This window comes from Homarus americanus, unplaced genomic scaffold, assembly GCF_018991925.1.
Source record: "Homarus americanus isolate GMGI-L3 unplaced genomic scaffold, GMGI_Hamer_2.0 scaffold15541, whole genome shotgun sequence".
Taxonomy (NCBI): Eukaryota; Metazoa; Arthropoda; class Malacostraca; order Decapoda; family Nephropidae; genus Homarus; species Homarus americanus.
This window is the reverse complement of record NW_024757351.1, coordinates 172,501-188,858: the sequence shown is the minus strand read 5'-3', so window position 1 is coordinate 188,858 and position 16,358 is coordinate 172,501. Positions and strand designations below refer to the sequence as shown.

At 42.3% G+C, this 16,358-nt stretch overlaps 1 long non-coding RNA gene across 1 annotated transcript in view; it reads left to right on the top strand.

The window, feature by feature from the left end:
* The window catches only part of LOC121857443, a 61,410-nt gene that overhangs the window by 7,320 nt on the left and 37,732 nt on the right, over positions 1-16,358 (top strand). Inside the window, exon 2 of the long non-coding RNA XR_006087187.1 lies at positions 1,236-1,903. This is a non-coding gene — a long non-coding RNA (uncharacterized LOC121857443). The remainder of the gene's footprint in view (positions 1-1,235; positions 1,904-16,358) is intronic.

Sequence of the window (16,358 nt, the reverse complement as noted above, 5' to 3'; positions counted from 1 at the left end):
CGATTTTTATTTTATTACGTCTTTTATTGTATCTCTCTCTCTCTCTCTCTTGTATTCATCGTTGACCAGGTGTGCGGGGAAGAGGGAGAGGAAGAGAAGAGAGTAATCCCCTGTATATATTCACACCCATTTTTAGTGTGTGTTTCCCCCTTTCCGCTTTTATCATTCATTCGTATTTCATTTTCTTCTTTTAGTTATTTTATTTATATTCCCTATCTTTATTAATCGTTTTTTTCTGTCTCACTTTTCCTTTCCTTTATTCTTTATTTTCTTATGTCTTCGTCATTTTCTTTCTTAATGTTTGTGTTTCCCGTCTTTATCAATCCTTCTTTTCTCGTTTGTTATTTCCGTATTTATCAATTAGTCTTTCTTCACTTTCGTAGTTTTACTTTTTGTCGATAATAAGAAACCGATTTTGTGTGTGTGTCGGGAGATGTTGGCAGGGGGGGTTATGTAGGTGTTTGTGCAATATGTGTGTATTGTATGTGTGAGTATGTGTGTACCATCCATGTTGTGTGTCTGTATGCATGTGTGTATGATTTATTTGTGACTAAGTATACTCACTGATATACGTAAATATATGTTTGTATAATACTTGATTTACTTGTATGAACCCGGGCAGGTTAGAGGAGGGAGCATCGGGCCCCAGGAGATGGCAGCACCTCCCGGCCAAAGAGAGACACTTACCTGCTCTCTCTCTCTCTCTCTCTCTCTCTCTCTCTCTCTCTCTCTCTCTCTCTCTCTCTCTCATCCATTTATCATTTGTTTTAATTCTGTTCTTCTTTCATTTATTATTTATGTATTTCATATATTATTCATTGGGTTTTCTTATCATTATTATCTTCTCTCATTCATCATTTATCATCCCTTCCATACATTATTCATCAAGTCTATTATCATTCTTTCTATACACAATTTGTCAAGTTTCTCATTTCCTTTAGAATATTTTGGAATATTTTCAGTGTGTGTGTGTGTGTGTGTGTGTGTGTGTGTGTGTGTGTGTGTGTGTGTGTGTGTGTGTGTGTGTGTGTGTGTGTGTGTGTTTGTGTGTGTGTATGTAATAATTTATTTGTTCCTCGTGTCTTATATTTAATCACAACAGAACTAACTCGCGTTACCTGCATTAATTAGGCTCAGTTTATATATAATTTGTTTGTTATAATTATATTTTGCTTGGGTGAAATATATTATAAGATGTTGATATATATATTTTAATTCATTGTTTTCTCTTGCAGGTAGACAACAGTGATGTCATGAAGGTTTATGCCTAGAAAACAGTGAGTGGTTTTTATTGGGTCATATTCCAGAAAAAATTGTTCAAAGAAACTAAATAAATCAGAAAAAAACAGAAAAAAAATTGAGATATAATTATTAGAAAATATTGAGAAAAACAAACAGAATCTATCTCAAGTGTTTGAAAAAGAAAGAAAAATCGACCTTATGAGTGAATTCTAAATACCTAGAAAATAGAAAACGTTTTAATTTATACATAATTACAATAATTAAACTTTGAAAACATGAAAAAATAATAATTCCCATCAATTAGGGTGAGGTGTAATCATGTCTACCTTATTCAGCCCGAGAAGGTGAGGCTAATGAGGTAGTGTGTGTGTGTGTTTGTGTGTGTGTGTCGTGTTACAACTTACTGCAGGAATAATTAACACACCTGAGTCAATATGTTCTCCACAAGTCAAACCTGAGAACCGTATTAATTGATTCTATAAGCGAACTACGTAACAAGACCCTCCAGCTTCCCTCCTTCTCCTCACCTTCCCTCCATCCATCCCTCCACCCCTCCTTCCCTCCTTCATGGTGGGTCTAACGCAGAAGAAGATGCACCCCTCCACCAGGCTCGCCACCTTCTGCGTCTTCTACCTGCTACTTACTGCTCCAGGTGTTAAAGGTAAGTCGCTAATTGTTGTTGTTTTCTGTGTGTGTTTGTAGGAGGGTATGTGGGAGGGAGTGTTTGGATAGGAGGGTGCGTGTGGAAGGGTGTGTGTGTGTGTATGTATAATTTTATTCGGGAATCTCTGTGTTTCCATAACATTCAATCCCCAACATTTAACCAATATCCAACATTCAACCAAACCCCAACATAATCCTCAACATTTACCTAATCCCCAATGTAATATAATCCTAATCCCCACCATATTTCGCGAATTTAATCTTCTGGATCATATCGCGCGAATGTAATCTTCATTAACGTGAAATTATTAGTAAGTGAAACCGGGCGTAAGAATACCGTAGACTTGAGCGACTAACCCTGTGAAATTTCTGTGAGTGTGAGAGATGATGATGAATGTGTCTCGTTTATAATCGTGGCTAGTGTGTGTGTGTGTATGTGTGTGTGTGTGTGTGTGTGTGTGTGTGTGTGTGTGTGTGTGTGTCTCATTAAGAGGTATTCCCTGCTTGGAACAATTTGGGGCTGAGACACATGTGCTAAAAATCTGTTCTGTAATCTGTAATTGTGTTAATGAAGTGGATTTTTTTTTCGTTTCTAAATCTGTTCGTTGTTTCATTCATTTACGTTTGTTAAAATTTTTCTTGTTAAAAAATCTGTTTGTTTTTTTTCGTTTTAATGTAATTATCTTAGGATTTGTGTGTTAATGAAGAGGATATTCTGTTTAAAACCTAACCTAACCTAACTATCCATCTATCCTAGTTTCTCCACCCATCCAATCTCCATTCATCCATTTAGCCACCCAGCCATCTATCCTATTCTCCCCTCCCCGTGGCCACCCATTCATCCATCCATTTAAACTAGTCTCCTCCCCCTCCCACTGGCCATCCATCCATCCATCCACCCATCCATCCATCCATCCATCCATCCATCCATCCATCCATCCATCCATCCATCCATCCATCCATCCATCCATCCTAGTCTCTCCCCTTCCCCCTGGCCCTCCTACCCTCTTTTGAACCCATTAATATATACCACTATCCCGTTATCCCTAAATATATAACCTAAGTCTCTCATTTTACCTGTGTTCTCATCTTTATTTATCTCTTCCGTATACACACACAGGTTAATGAGGTCAATTACCTATTATATATTAAGGTAAAACCGACCTTGTGTATAGTGATGATAGTGATGTAGTAGATGGTATGGATAGTGATGATGATGGCGGTGGTGATAGTGATGTAGATGGTGTCTTAGATGACCCTTCTGGCTTGTGTTGTCGTGGTTGTGATGTTGAATGTGATGATAGTGATGACATTCTCGCTTGTGTAGTGATTATTGTGACGAAAATGACGATAAACAACCTTCCCTTCTCCTGAAATCAAACCAACAGACACACAATTCCACCATTCAAGACACCACCTCTTCCACCCCCCTTATATGCCAGAGCGGGACATAACAAGTACGCCATCACATTCTAATTACCAGAACATTCACAGCACCGCTATTACAGGAGCACAATCATTCTGAAATAAACTGTGCGGATTTTTTTCTACTCTGTGTGAATGTTAATCAGTTGTCTGTAACACCTACTATTGCCCCGTCACTTTGGAATACATTTGATGATTTATTTTAGTCTTTTATGAATAAATTGATGACTGGTTGTGTTCATGATTGTGAAAAAATTATACGAGAATGAATGATTGTGAAAAATTTACTTCCTTTCGTGAATAAATTGACACTATATAGGATTAATAAACAATATTTTATTTTACGAATAAATTTACTCTTTTTCTTATTATTACTCATAAAAACTTGTCTTTATTTTATTGATTTATTCTTTGATGATGTTGTAATACCTTAGAAAATAATTTAGTATTATACAAATAAATTCAGCTTTTCTATTGACAACTGTAAAAATGATTCTTCCTGTACACCCAACAACAGACCTGTAACACCCAACAACACACCTGTACACCCACAACAACACACCTGTACACTCAACAACACACCTGTACACCCAACAACACACCTGTACACCCAACAACACACCTGTACACCCAACAACACACCTGTACACCCAACATACACACCTGTACACCCAACAACACACCTGTAACACCCAACAACACACCTGTACACCCAACATACACACCTGTACACCCAACATACACACCTGTAACACCCAACCTTCAGAAAAACTCATAATGTCACAGATAAAAATAAACTCAGTCTAACACAACAATATTTTTACCTAAAGTTATTTTTATTTTGTATTAAGATTTGAACTCAACCTTAACATTCTGAAAATAAAATATAAATAAAATTCCTATTCCAGTGTTCAGTTTCATTACACTTCGATCAGGTGTTAAAATTTCGTCCACTTTCGAGCTTGAATGATATATTTATAAATTGAGTCAAGTCTATATTTCAGGAGGGTTTTATTCCCCTGTTGTGTGTGTCAAAAATATTCGTATTTTCTTTTTTTCTTTTTTCGTTTTGTTATGATTGATGTAAGGATTGTAAAGTGAAGTAGTTTGTTTATTATTAATATTAGTGATATTATTATTATTATTTTTTGTTGTTGTTGTTGTCATTGTTGTTATTATTATTATTATTATTACGATTATTATCATAACTATTATTATTATCTATGTTATTTAAAAGCTCGTCATGAAAAACACAGACAAACCAGCTTATAACAACAACTCAAACATCACCTAAAAATAGTCAAAAAAGTTAAAAAATACCAATTTCGTATTTTTAGAAGACTGTCGCATTTAAACAATAACCTTGAGAGTATGGGAACATGACACACACTCTCCCGTATCTCACAGTTGACGGAAAGATTATTTAATTACATTATTATCTCGTCTGATTACCTTTGTTGTCTCTTGTGCTTGTGTCTGTCTGTTCTGGAGAGGTTAGGTGAATTATCTTGACCACTGCGACGAGAGAAAGTGTAGAGTAGAGAGGGAGAGGGAGGGAAGGGAGAAGAGGGAGAGGGAGGAGGTGGACATGGAGGTGGAGGGAGAGGGAGGGAAGGGAGAAGAGAGAGAGGGAGGAGATGGACATGGAGGTGGAGGGAGAGGGAGGGAAGGGAGAAGAGGGAGAGGGAGGAGAATCATGTGGATGAATTAGTGAGGGAGGGAGTGTGTTGGTGTGAGTGGGGGAGATAAAGGGAGAGGGAGTGTGTGTGGGGAAGGTGAAAGTGAGAAAAGGAGCGTCTCTCTCTCTCTCTTCCCTCACTCGAGATAAGTCTTCACTCTCCAGTTCTCTATAATCCAGCAAACATGGTTCGCTAATCAACGTCTACACGCCTAATTCAGCTGCGATTAGACGCTGCGATTAGCTGTAATTACCTAGTTAAGGTGTCAACGATCATTAACGAGGCAAAAGGTGATTAGTTCTTTCATCCCAAGTGACTCTAATCGCAGTCCAGAGAGGAATATTTTGTGATGTTATTTTTAAGGTTAGGTTAGGTTAGGATAGGTTAGGCTTGGTTAGGTTAGGTTAGGATAGGTTAGGTTAGGCTTGGTAAGGTTTGGTTAGGTTAGGTTAGGCTTGGTTAGGTAAGGTAAGGTTAGGTAAGGTTAGGTTAGGTTAGGTTAGGTTAGGTAAGGTAAGGTTAGGTTAGGTTAGGTTAGGATAGGTTAGGTTAGGTTAGGTTAGGATAGGTTAGGTTAGGTTAGGTTAGGTTAGGTTAGGTTAGGTAAGGTAAGATGCATTTTGGTCTGGTCAGTGTGAACTAAAGGTCAACATTCACCCTTGAGCTTCACGTGAGAACAACACAGACTCAGTCAATCACCCATACTCACTCACTCACTCATACACTCACTCACAATACTCACTCACTCACTCACACACTCACTCACAATACTCACTCACTCACTCACACACACACTCACTCCCACGCACTCACTTCTACACACATCATTCAACAAATGCTCTGGTCCTTAAAATTCCTCAAGTATAAGAGAGAGAGAGAGAGAGAGAGAGAGAGAGAGAGAGAGAGAGAGAGAGAGAGAGAGAGAGAGAGAGAGAGAGAGAGAGAGAGAGAGAGAGAGAGAGAGAGGAGAGAGAGAGAGAGAGAGAGAGAGAGAGAGAGAGAGAGAGAGAGAGAGAGAGAGGCTCATAACTTCCACACACACATAAACTCATTTGCATATTCAAAACATATATACAGCTCAACTAAGATACTCCGGCATAACACAGCTTAAGTACCTTCAAGTTAATCCCTTGTGTAATCTGGAGAACAAAATTAACTAAACAAACCTAAATAACCTCCTAGTTAATCTAATCAAAACACGTAATCAATTAAATACAACCAAACAAGTTTTTAGTTGATTTAAAGACAAAACAAGTCCATGATTTATTTAATACAAGAAATATGTTTATAATTAATCTAAGATAATTAAAATATGTTGATGTGAGTGGGGGGAGGGGTGGGGTGGGGTGGGGAGGGGTGGGTGGGAGGGGGAGGGGTGGGTGGGAGAGGGGGGAGGGGGGTGGGAGAGGGGGGAGGGGTGAGGTGGGTGGGGGAGGGGTGGGTGTGGGGAGAGGGGAGGGGTGAGGGTGGGGGGAGGGGTGGAGGGAGAGGGGGGAGGAGGATGGAGGAGGGGATGAGGGGTAGGGTGTTGGGGAGGGGAGGGTGGGTGGTGGAGAGGGGAGGGGGGGTGTGGAGGGGGAGACATGATCAGAGAGAGAAGAGGGATAGGAGGGTGAGGGGTAAAGAGGGAGAGAAACATCAGAGGAGAATATAAACATAGAGGGAGAGGTCAAAGAGAAAGGGAGAAGGAGATATGGGTCAGAGGGGGAGAGGAGAGGGGAGGGACGTAAAAGGCCAAAGAAGAGGGGAAGGGAGAGGAGAGAAGGAAGGGAGGAAAGATAAGGTTTAGAGAAAATAGGAGGGGTGAGGAGAGAAAGAGAGTGAGGGGAAGGAGGAGAGTGAGGGGAGAACTAGAGTGAGGAAAGGAAGAGGAAGGGAAGACAGAGAGTGAGGGGAAGAAAAGGGAAAAGGGGTTCAGAGGGAAAGGGAGGAAAGGGGAGGGTAAGAGAAGGGAAGGATAATTAGGGGTTCGGGGAGAGGGGAGAAGAGTGAGAGATTAGAGGGGAGGGAGTGAGAGGCCAGAAGGGAGAGGATTGAGGGGTCTGATTGATGGGAGGGGAGGGGAGGGGAAAGAAGGGGAGGATAATTAGGAGTGAGAGGGGAGGGGATGAGTGATTAGAGGGTAGGAGAGGGAGGTGTTAGAAATGAGGGGAAACATATTTTTTATAAGTGAGGAGGAAAGAATAGAGAGAGATGAGAGCTCTTATAAGTGAGGGGAAGGGAGGGAGGAGAGAGTAGTGAGTGGAGTGAGGGATTTTGAGTGAGGGTAAGAGCCAGAGAGAAGGGGAGAGAGAGGGGTCAAAAGAGGGGAATACAAAATAAAGTGGAAAATATCGGTCAGTGTCATATACTTTAGTTTGTTTGATCCAATATTTTTTTTTCTTTACTCGAAAAAAATGTTCCCCAAAAATTATGTCGATAAAATATGAAGTTTGTGTAGGCGATTATTGCTTGCCTGACCTCTCTCTTGAACTACAAACAACATTCCCCATTACGAGTTTAAATTCGGCTCCTACTGTTCCCTCCCTCCTACCTCCCACCTTCCCTCCTCACCACAAAAGAATTTCCCCAGCATGCAATTACATTCCCATTGTGGGATTAGAACGACCCTTTCCACCTACCCTCCTCCTCCCTACCCCCTCTCCTACCCTCTCCTTCTCTCATCAACCCCCCCCCCAATGGTACAGGTCCTATCTTTGCTGGACAATTTTTTCCATCCTTGAAGTGAGCAAAATCCTTCACTACAATAATGCAAAATACCGGCTATTGAACCTGCTCTGAGATTTTATGACACACACACACACACACACACACACACACACGCACACACACACACACACACACACACACACACACACACAGACACACACAGCCACATTTTCACACACACACACACCTTCCTGGATTCAACTAATCGAAACAAAGATTTTAATATATTTTTGTCCTGATAAGAAAGAACATAAGATTAAACTATTGACTGTGTGTGTGTGTGTGTGTGTGTGTGTGTGTGTGTGTGTGTGTGTGTGTGTGTGTGTGTGTGTGTGTGTGTGTGTGTGTGTGTGTGTGATTTGTAACCTATATTTCCTGTTAGAACTCGTTCCCTCTCAAAAAAACCCCCACTCTCACACACACACTCCTCTCCCTCACCTCACCTCTCTCCCTCTGAGCCCTTCAATTTCTTTTCTGTCCCTCCCTTGATGCCTTGTGCTCCCCCCACTACGCCTTTTTAGATCCTCACTCTAAAACCACATTTCTCCCTCTCCCCGCAAAACTCTCTTTCTCCCCTTACATTCTCCTCGCTTGCCTAAAACACCTTCTCCTCCCCTCCCCTCGCTCTTCTAAACTACCTTTCTCCCCTCTCTCTTCTAAACTACCTTTCTCCCCTCTCCCCTCCCCTCACTCACCTAAGCCACCCTGTCTCCCCTCGTAGGCAGGCAAAGAGGGGCAGTTGTTATTACAGTCTCGACCGCCTCCCATATAAACAATAACGGTGAGTGTGAGGCGTTACCTGTGTGTTGCTGATGAGATGTTTACCTGCTTGAACACCTGTGCTCTCTCTCATCGTTCGTACACCTTAATGCAAGTAAAAAAAATCTCCTGGGATAATGACCATTTCAGAAGCGTTCGTTCAGATGGGCTCGTGTGTTTCTCTCGCCTTTACGACGAGTTTAAGTGAAACTTGGTACTAAACTGTTAAAAAAAATGGTGATATCGCTATACACACACACACACACACACACACACACACACACACACTTCCTGTATCACCTTTGACATACTATTAACTGTGTCCGGCTCTTGACAATCATAATTACAAGCCATAAATATTCCATTGCGGGAAGTTAACCACTAGTAAACAAAGGAGCTTATAAAACAAATGAAGGTTTGTTGTGTTTTGTGATTCAGTTTATAGCCACTTGAGGGCGTTTGTACCACTAATGGGTTATAGCTTTTGGTATATCTCGGTAAAACTTGTTGGTGGGATTTTAACACTGATAAACACAAACAAAAGTATAAATGGCAACATACACGGTAACCCGCGCGTTCATAAAAACAAATGAAGGTTTGTTTTGTTTCTTAGTTCTGTTTATGGCCACTTGAGGGCACTCAGGCCTCAAATGGGTTAAGGCTGTAGATGCATTTTACTAAATCGACTTCTTGTTTGGATCTTGACACTGATAAACACAAGCTATAAACTCTCCATCATAAGAAAGGTAATAATTAAGTTAATCATAGCGTTTATAAAAACAAATGAAGGTTTGTTTTGCTGCGTAGTTCTCATCGCCTATTGGTTGAATAACAGTAGGGCATCGATCCTCTCGTTGCTGATTGGTTGATGCAGGTCACGTAAACATACACAATACTTAAGGCTGGATAAAGCCGCACCTCACCCCCCTACACCACCACACCTCACCACCACACCTCACCACCCTACACCACCACACCTCACCACCACACTTCCCTACCACCACACCTCACCACCACACCTCACCCCCTACACCACCACACACCTCACCACCACCCTACACCACCACACCTCCTACCACCTCCACCACCCTACACCACCACACCTCACCCCACACTCACCACCTCCCACCACCCTACACCCACCACCTCACCACACTTCCCCCCCCTACACCACACCCCTACACTCACCTCACCACCCTACCCACACCACACCACCACCCACCACACCTCACACATACCCCCCTACCCCTACACCTCCCCCACCTACACCACACCTCCCCACCCCTACACCCCACCACCCCTACACCACCACACACCTCACCCCCCCCTACACCACCACCCCCTCACCCCCTACCACCTACACCCACACCACACCTCACCCACACACACCACACTTCACCTCGTCTCCTCCTTCACAACACTACTAATCAATATCACTTTGTATACAATGGGATCCTTCACGCCTCTATAACAACCTCTTATAGCTCTCTAGTATCATCTCTATAACTCTATATTATCATCCCTATAATTACTTTTATCATAGCTTATTATCTACCCCCCCGTGTCTCTCTCAATAGCAATTTAAGATGATATACGTAAGTTATTGCCGTTAGAGAAACATGGAAGATCTCTCTCTCTCTCTTCTCCTCAACCTCACCTCCATTCATAACATAACGTAAAACAAAATAAACGCAACGCAACACACCACACAACACTACAATGCACACCACACCACACCACAAAATACCACACCATACCACACCACACCACACACACCATACCACACCATACCACACCCAGACAAACATAACCGCTTCACGTAGTTCATCACACGCCGTCCCACATTAACGATCTAGTACAATCTTGACTACAGTTCCATCCATTATTCACCACACACTGATGGCCGCCACACTAATCGATGATACCACAAGCTAATACCATCCTTACCTTCTTTGAACTGGTATTAATGGTTACCGATCTGAGAGAAAGATGAATGAGGGTGTTTGAAGGTTAGGTGGTGGTGTTGGTGGTGTGGGATGGGGTGAAGTAAGGTCAAGCAGACTCGATGACTGGCCAGCTGATTGCCATGCCAGCTGACTGATGCCAGATTGACCTGCCACCATGACTGCCAGTGACTGATGATGTGACAATTGAACTGACAGATGCTGACAGAAATGCTGAAATGAGATGCCATGACCTGACCATGAGACTTGCTGATGACTGCCTGACTTGCAAACTGTCAGACCATGCTGCTGCCATGGCTGATGCTGATGCGTGAATTGCTGCCATGACCCAATGAGTTATATGCCCATGCTGCTGCTGACTTGCTGCTGACTTATGTAAAGTGCTGAAAGCCAGCATGTAAAGGTGACTATCAAATGACTGATGCTATGACTAAGAAACCCATGACTTGCCAGATCGGTTGGTGGTGATGGTGGTGGTGATGGTGGTAATGGTGATGATGGTAACGATCCCTAAAAGATGTTGAAAGTTGGAGTTATGGAAGAGATATTATTGTCTTTTATCATCCACTCTTCTGTTCCTTTATCAATTATTCATGTACACATACGCGACATAATTCCCTGGACACGTGGTAGTATTTGAGGATCATTACGTTAGGTTTGGTTAGGTTTAGGTTAGGTTATGTTAGGTTTGGTTAGGTTTGGTTAGGTTAGGCTTAGGTGAGGGAGTTGAATTTATTATTTTTCTCAAAATTTTTCTTGTATTAGGATTGTTTTTTCTTCCAATTTGTGGTTCCAATAAGCAGCGTTATTAGATATAAATGAATCATATATATGTCCCGGAAGTAAGAGCCAGATAATGCCAAGGGTTCAGGGAATTTTGTTCACAGTTGTACAAGAATGTTTAGCTTTATACTTGATACAATAGAAACCCCCCCCCCCACACACACACATACACACATATACTTACATAAATAGTCACCCACACAGGCACTCACAGACACACACACACATAAGTACAGACACACACATCTCGTATATACACATACACATACCTAAACCGACACACACACACTCTCTCTCACTACAACTGACCACCCTGACATACAGTAGCCTAATAGCCAATTCACTTATACACACAAACACCCATTTGTCTTCAATTAGTGAGGAAAAACTCTTATTTGTCTTGGAACAATTATGGGTTTTAGTTCTCGAATGGTAGGTAATGATTCACAGGACTTGGAATCATTAAGGAGTGGACGTTACGGTAGACTGATTCTCCGATCGTTTATGGAAAGGAATTTTTCTTGTAGTTAATAATATTGTATTGATTTTATTTGTTATTTTCATTGTTGTTATTGTTATTGTTATTGTTGTTATTGTTGTTATTGTTATTTTTGTTTTTGTTCTTCTTGTTTCATTTGTTTTGTTATTTCTTTATTGCAACTTCCAATACATCCCTACTCTATCCCTCCCTCCCTCTATCCCTCCCTCCCTCTATCCCTCTCCCTCCCCTATCCCTCCCTCCCTCTATCCCTCCCTACCTATCCCTCCCCTACTCTATCCCTCCTCCTCTATTCCTCCCTCCCTATCCCTCCCTCCCTCTATCCCTCCCTCCCTCTATCCCCTCCCTCCCCCTCATCCCCTCCCTACCTATCCCTCCCTCCCCATCCCATCCCTCCCTCCCCATCCCTCCCTCCTCTATCCCTCCCTACTCTATCCCTCCTCCCCCCATTCCCTCCCTCCCTCTATCCCTCCCTACTCTATCCCTCCTCCTCTATCCCTCCCTCCCTCTATCCTTCCCTCCCTCTGTCACCACTCCTTCTCTCTCTACCCCTCTCTCCATCCCTCCCTCCCTCCCTCTCCCTATTCAACTATCCTTCTCCACCTTGACAAATTGTGTTTCGACTCGAGTCTTCAAGTTTGTGAATACTGGTGACGGGAAGGTCGATGTATCCCGGGCAACAAGGAACACTGTAAATAACAACTAGATCTATGTTCGTTTTGTGGAGGGTGGAGGGGGAGGGGGCAGAGGGGGTATTGCAGGTAAATGGCGAAGAGAGAATGGTTTAGGGTTAGGTTGGTTAGGTTAGTTAGTTAAGTTAGGTTAGGGTTAGGTTAGGTTAGGTTGGTTAGTTAGGCTGGTAGGTAGCATTAGGTGGTTAATCTTCAGGTGATTCAATAAAACAGAAACACACACAAACAACACAGTAAAACAGTGCAACACAATAATCATAAACACACAGAAAAACACAAACGGTGAGGACTAATGAGGGAGAAACACCTGAACTCTTACACAGTGGGAAGAAATGATGATGGATGAGTCATCGTTAATTGAGGTAAAGTTATCGACCCATAGCCAAGGTCACCTGAGGAGGTCACTGGCACTGTCGTTAACGGAGGTCTTGGGGCAGAAAGGAAGGTCAGGTCAGGTAGTTAATATTTTATTATACACTTTACAAGGTCAAGTCAGGTCAGGTTATTGATACTATCTTTAACCAGTTTACAAAATTAGGTCAGGTTTGGTCAGGTCGTTAGCAATACAAGCAGGAGGACAACTGAGTAAGTATAACCTAAATAAACACTTAAATATCAACATGTTTAGCTCTTGTACGCAACTCAGAGCTGAAATATTTACCACTCAGAATGTTAAGCCATCAGTAATGCATTTCTCGACGTGACTGAGTGAATTATTTTTACACCTGAATTATTAAAGTATTTCTCAAAGCGAACGATTAAAATATTTCGAGACATGAGTGGCTGAGAAATTTCTAGACATGAGTGACTAAGACATTTTTGGACGTGAATACTTTAAGACAATTCTCAGTATAAATGTAACTTGTGGTATTTTCTTCAGGTAAATGTTTAGTATATGTTAAGTGACATGAGTAAGACATTTTACCACATGCATGTCTGAATATTAGAGTAAATATAGACATTTTCAGCTCAAGAATGTCCCTCGTGCTTGACCCCTTTAATACGATCAACCCCGTTAATACTGTGAATTAATGTATCACTTGAGATGTCTTGACCCCTAGAGTACGATGTCTTGACCCCTGGAGTACCATGTATTAACCCATTGAGTACGATGGCTTAATCCTTTTACAACGATGACGTATTCTGTTGAGTACGACAGTTTGTACTCAAGGGACTATCATTGTTCTCAAGGTATTAAATCATAGTACTCAAAAAACATGCACGATCTCACCACACACACACACACACACACACACACACACACACACACACACACACACACACACACACACACACACACACACACACACACACACACACAACACACAAACACACAAACACTCACACTCACACACACCTAACCATGCTAATCACCAAACAACCTCTTTCACCCTTACTTAACTACCGTAATCAAGAAGCGAGATAAAATATGGGTTATTTTCCTTGCTTGTTCCCACCATTCCACTTAACCCAGCAGTCTCTCTACGTTACATTCTTGACCGCAGAGTATAAGTGATGTCATTCGTTCTAAAAGGAGTATAAGTGACGTCATTCGTTCTAAAAGGAGTATACTTGACGTCATTCGTTATAAAAGGCCTTAAAAAGCGTTCCTATGAAGCGTTTTGGCCAGCGTGAGTTTTGTTGGACTTTTGGGGAGGATGAGAGAGGGTTTGACTGCCTTTTATGTAGCGGAGTTCTCTTTGATAGCAAAATAAAGGCAAAAAAATATTCTTTTTCGACACGTAGAACTGGCGACCGAGTGAGATAGCCAATAGAGAGAGAGAGAGAGAGGTGGTGACTTGCCTGCAAGATAAAGCCCGCCAGCAGGTGAAGAAAGTCTACGGTCCCGACGTGCCACATTTCACTACCTCGCGAGACTAAGCCGTAGATTTGAGGAGCATTACAGCCAATAGGAAGAGAGATGAAGAGCAGGTTAGCCAATAGACAGCGTTAAGTATACAGGTACTGTAGAGGTACCAAGCAGAATCTAACAAATAACATTCTTAAACACGTATAAAGACGCACACGAATACAGACAGAAATGCACATACACAAACACACATCCACATACACCCACACAGAGATATACAAGCACACATCCACATACACCACACAGAGATATACACACAGACAGACAAGCAAAACAAAAAGTAATTTTATACGACTCACTCACACAAAGGTATAAAACAATATATTTTTCAATGGATTGTTCGTAAATGTGTTCCACTGGCTGGTGTGTGTGTGTGTGTGTGTGTGTGTGTGTGTGTGTGTGTGTGTGTGTGTGTGTGTGTGTGTGTGTGTGTGTGTGTGTGATCAAACTCTCAGAGATGTACATTAATCATGTCTCCCTGTGGTGTAGTGGTAACCGGATTCCCTTTGCAAGTTAGTATTCCTGGGTTCGAGTCCCGAAAGGAATATAAATTTATCACCTGTCAGACCAGCCAGTGGTAATGGGTGATCTAATTATGCTGTATATTGATTGAAATGGTCATTATAGGTGTTTAGCCAGTGCAGTTTGTGGGTAGTCTGATCTTCCTGGGATGTACTTGACACTGAGTTATACATCTTGTTAAACTAAGCTCCCAACCTTGAATATTGTGATTTGCAATATGAATTTAATACCTTACAATATGACACAGTACCTTGCAATGCTGAACACAAGAAGCAATACTCTGATAACCGAACACAAAACCTTGCAACATCAATACATCACCTTGCAACATCAACACACCACCTCGTAATGCTAACAGCCCCTTTCAACACTACACCACCTTACAACACTATTATCATCTTGCAACAGTAACAACACTCTGCAACACTATAACACCTGCAACACCAACACAAACACCATGCAACAAGACCATAAACCACTCACATAAGTACACGAAATATACACCACCACGAGTTGACAATCAGAATATTGCAACCTCCCCCAACCTACCCCCTCCCCCACCCCTCCTCTAGACTGGAAATGTCACCTCGTTACCTCACTACACCCTAATTAGCTGCATTTGCACCACAACACCATTTCACCTCAACCACTTTGCCTATACAGTGACCCCTTCATTAATCACCTCCACCTGACATCATTCATGGGGCGACATGGGAATGGGGGGAGGGGGATGACGTTAGCCTCATTTGTCAACCTTCCTGCACCTCCTCCCCTCCCTTCCCCTTCCTACCCCCCTTCCCCTCCCCCCTCCCTTCCCCTCCCCTTCACCCCCCCTTCCACTCACTCCCCCTCCCCAGGCCAGAGAAGGACACATTCGTCGATATTATTAATAGCCAGGAAACGTTTACTGAGTCACATGTAAACACGAGGACAGAAACATTTACTAAGTCTAATGTAAACACTCCATTAACCTAGAATTAGGCTAGGGTACATACTTGAGTGTCTTATTAGTGTGTGTGAGTGTGTTTCTGTGAGTGTCGGTATGTCTGTATGAGTAGGTGTTTTGTGTGTGTGTGTGTGTGTGTGTGTGTGTGTGTGTGTGTGTGTGTGTGTGTGTGTGTGTGTGTGTGTGTGTGTGTGTGTGTGTGTGTGTGTGTGTGTGTGTGTGTGTGTGTGTGTGTGTGTGTGTGTGTGTGTGTGTGTGTGTAACAGTGAGGATAGAGTGCGGTAAGATATTATGACGGAAAAATATGTTGAGTGTGTTAGTAGAGGAAATATTGTGTTTTGAGAACGTGGCAGGGAAACAGAGTGCGTTAGGGCCTGATAAGAGTGCGTTAGGGCCTGACACGACTAGGAAGTGCTCAGCCAACAGTCATTACTCTCCGTTGCGGGAGAATAGGGAGACGAGGTGGAATAAAGAGAGAAACAAAGAGATAATAGGGGAGAGTAGAGAGATAAGATCCGGGAGGGCGACGAAGGAGGAGGTCAAGTGGAGGGAAGGTCGATGTTTATGAAGGTGAAGAGGGCAGTGTAGGAGGAAGGTCATATGTA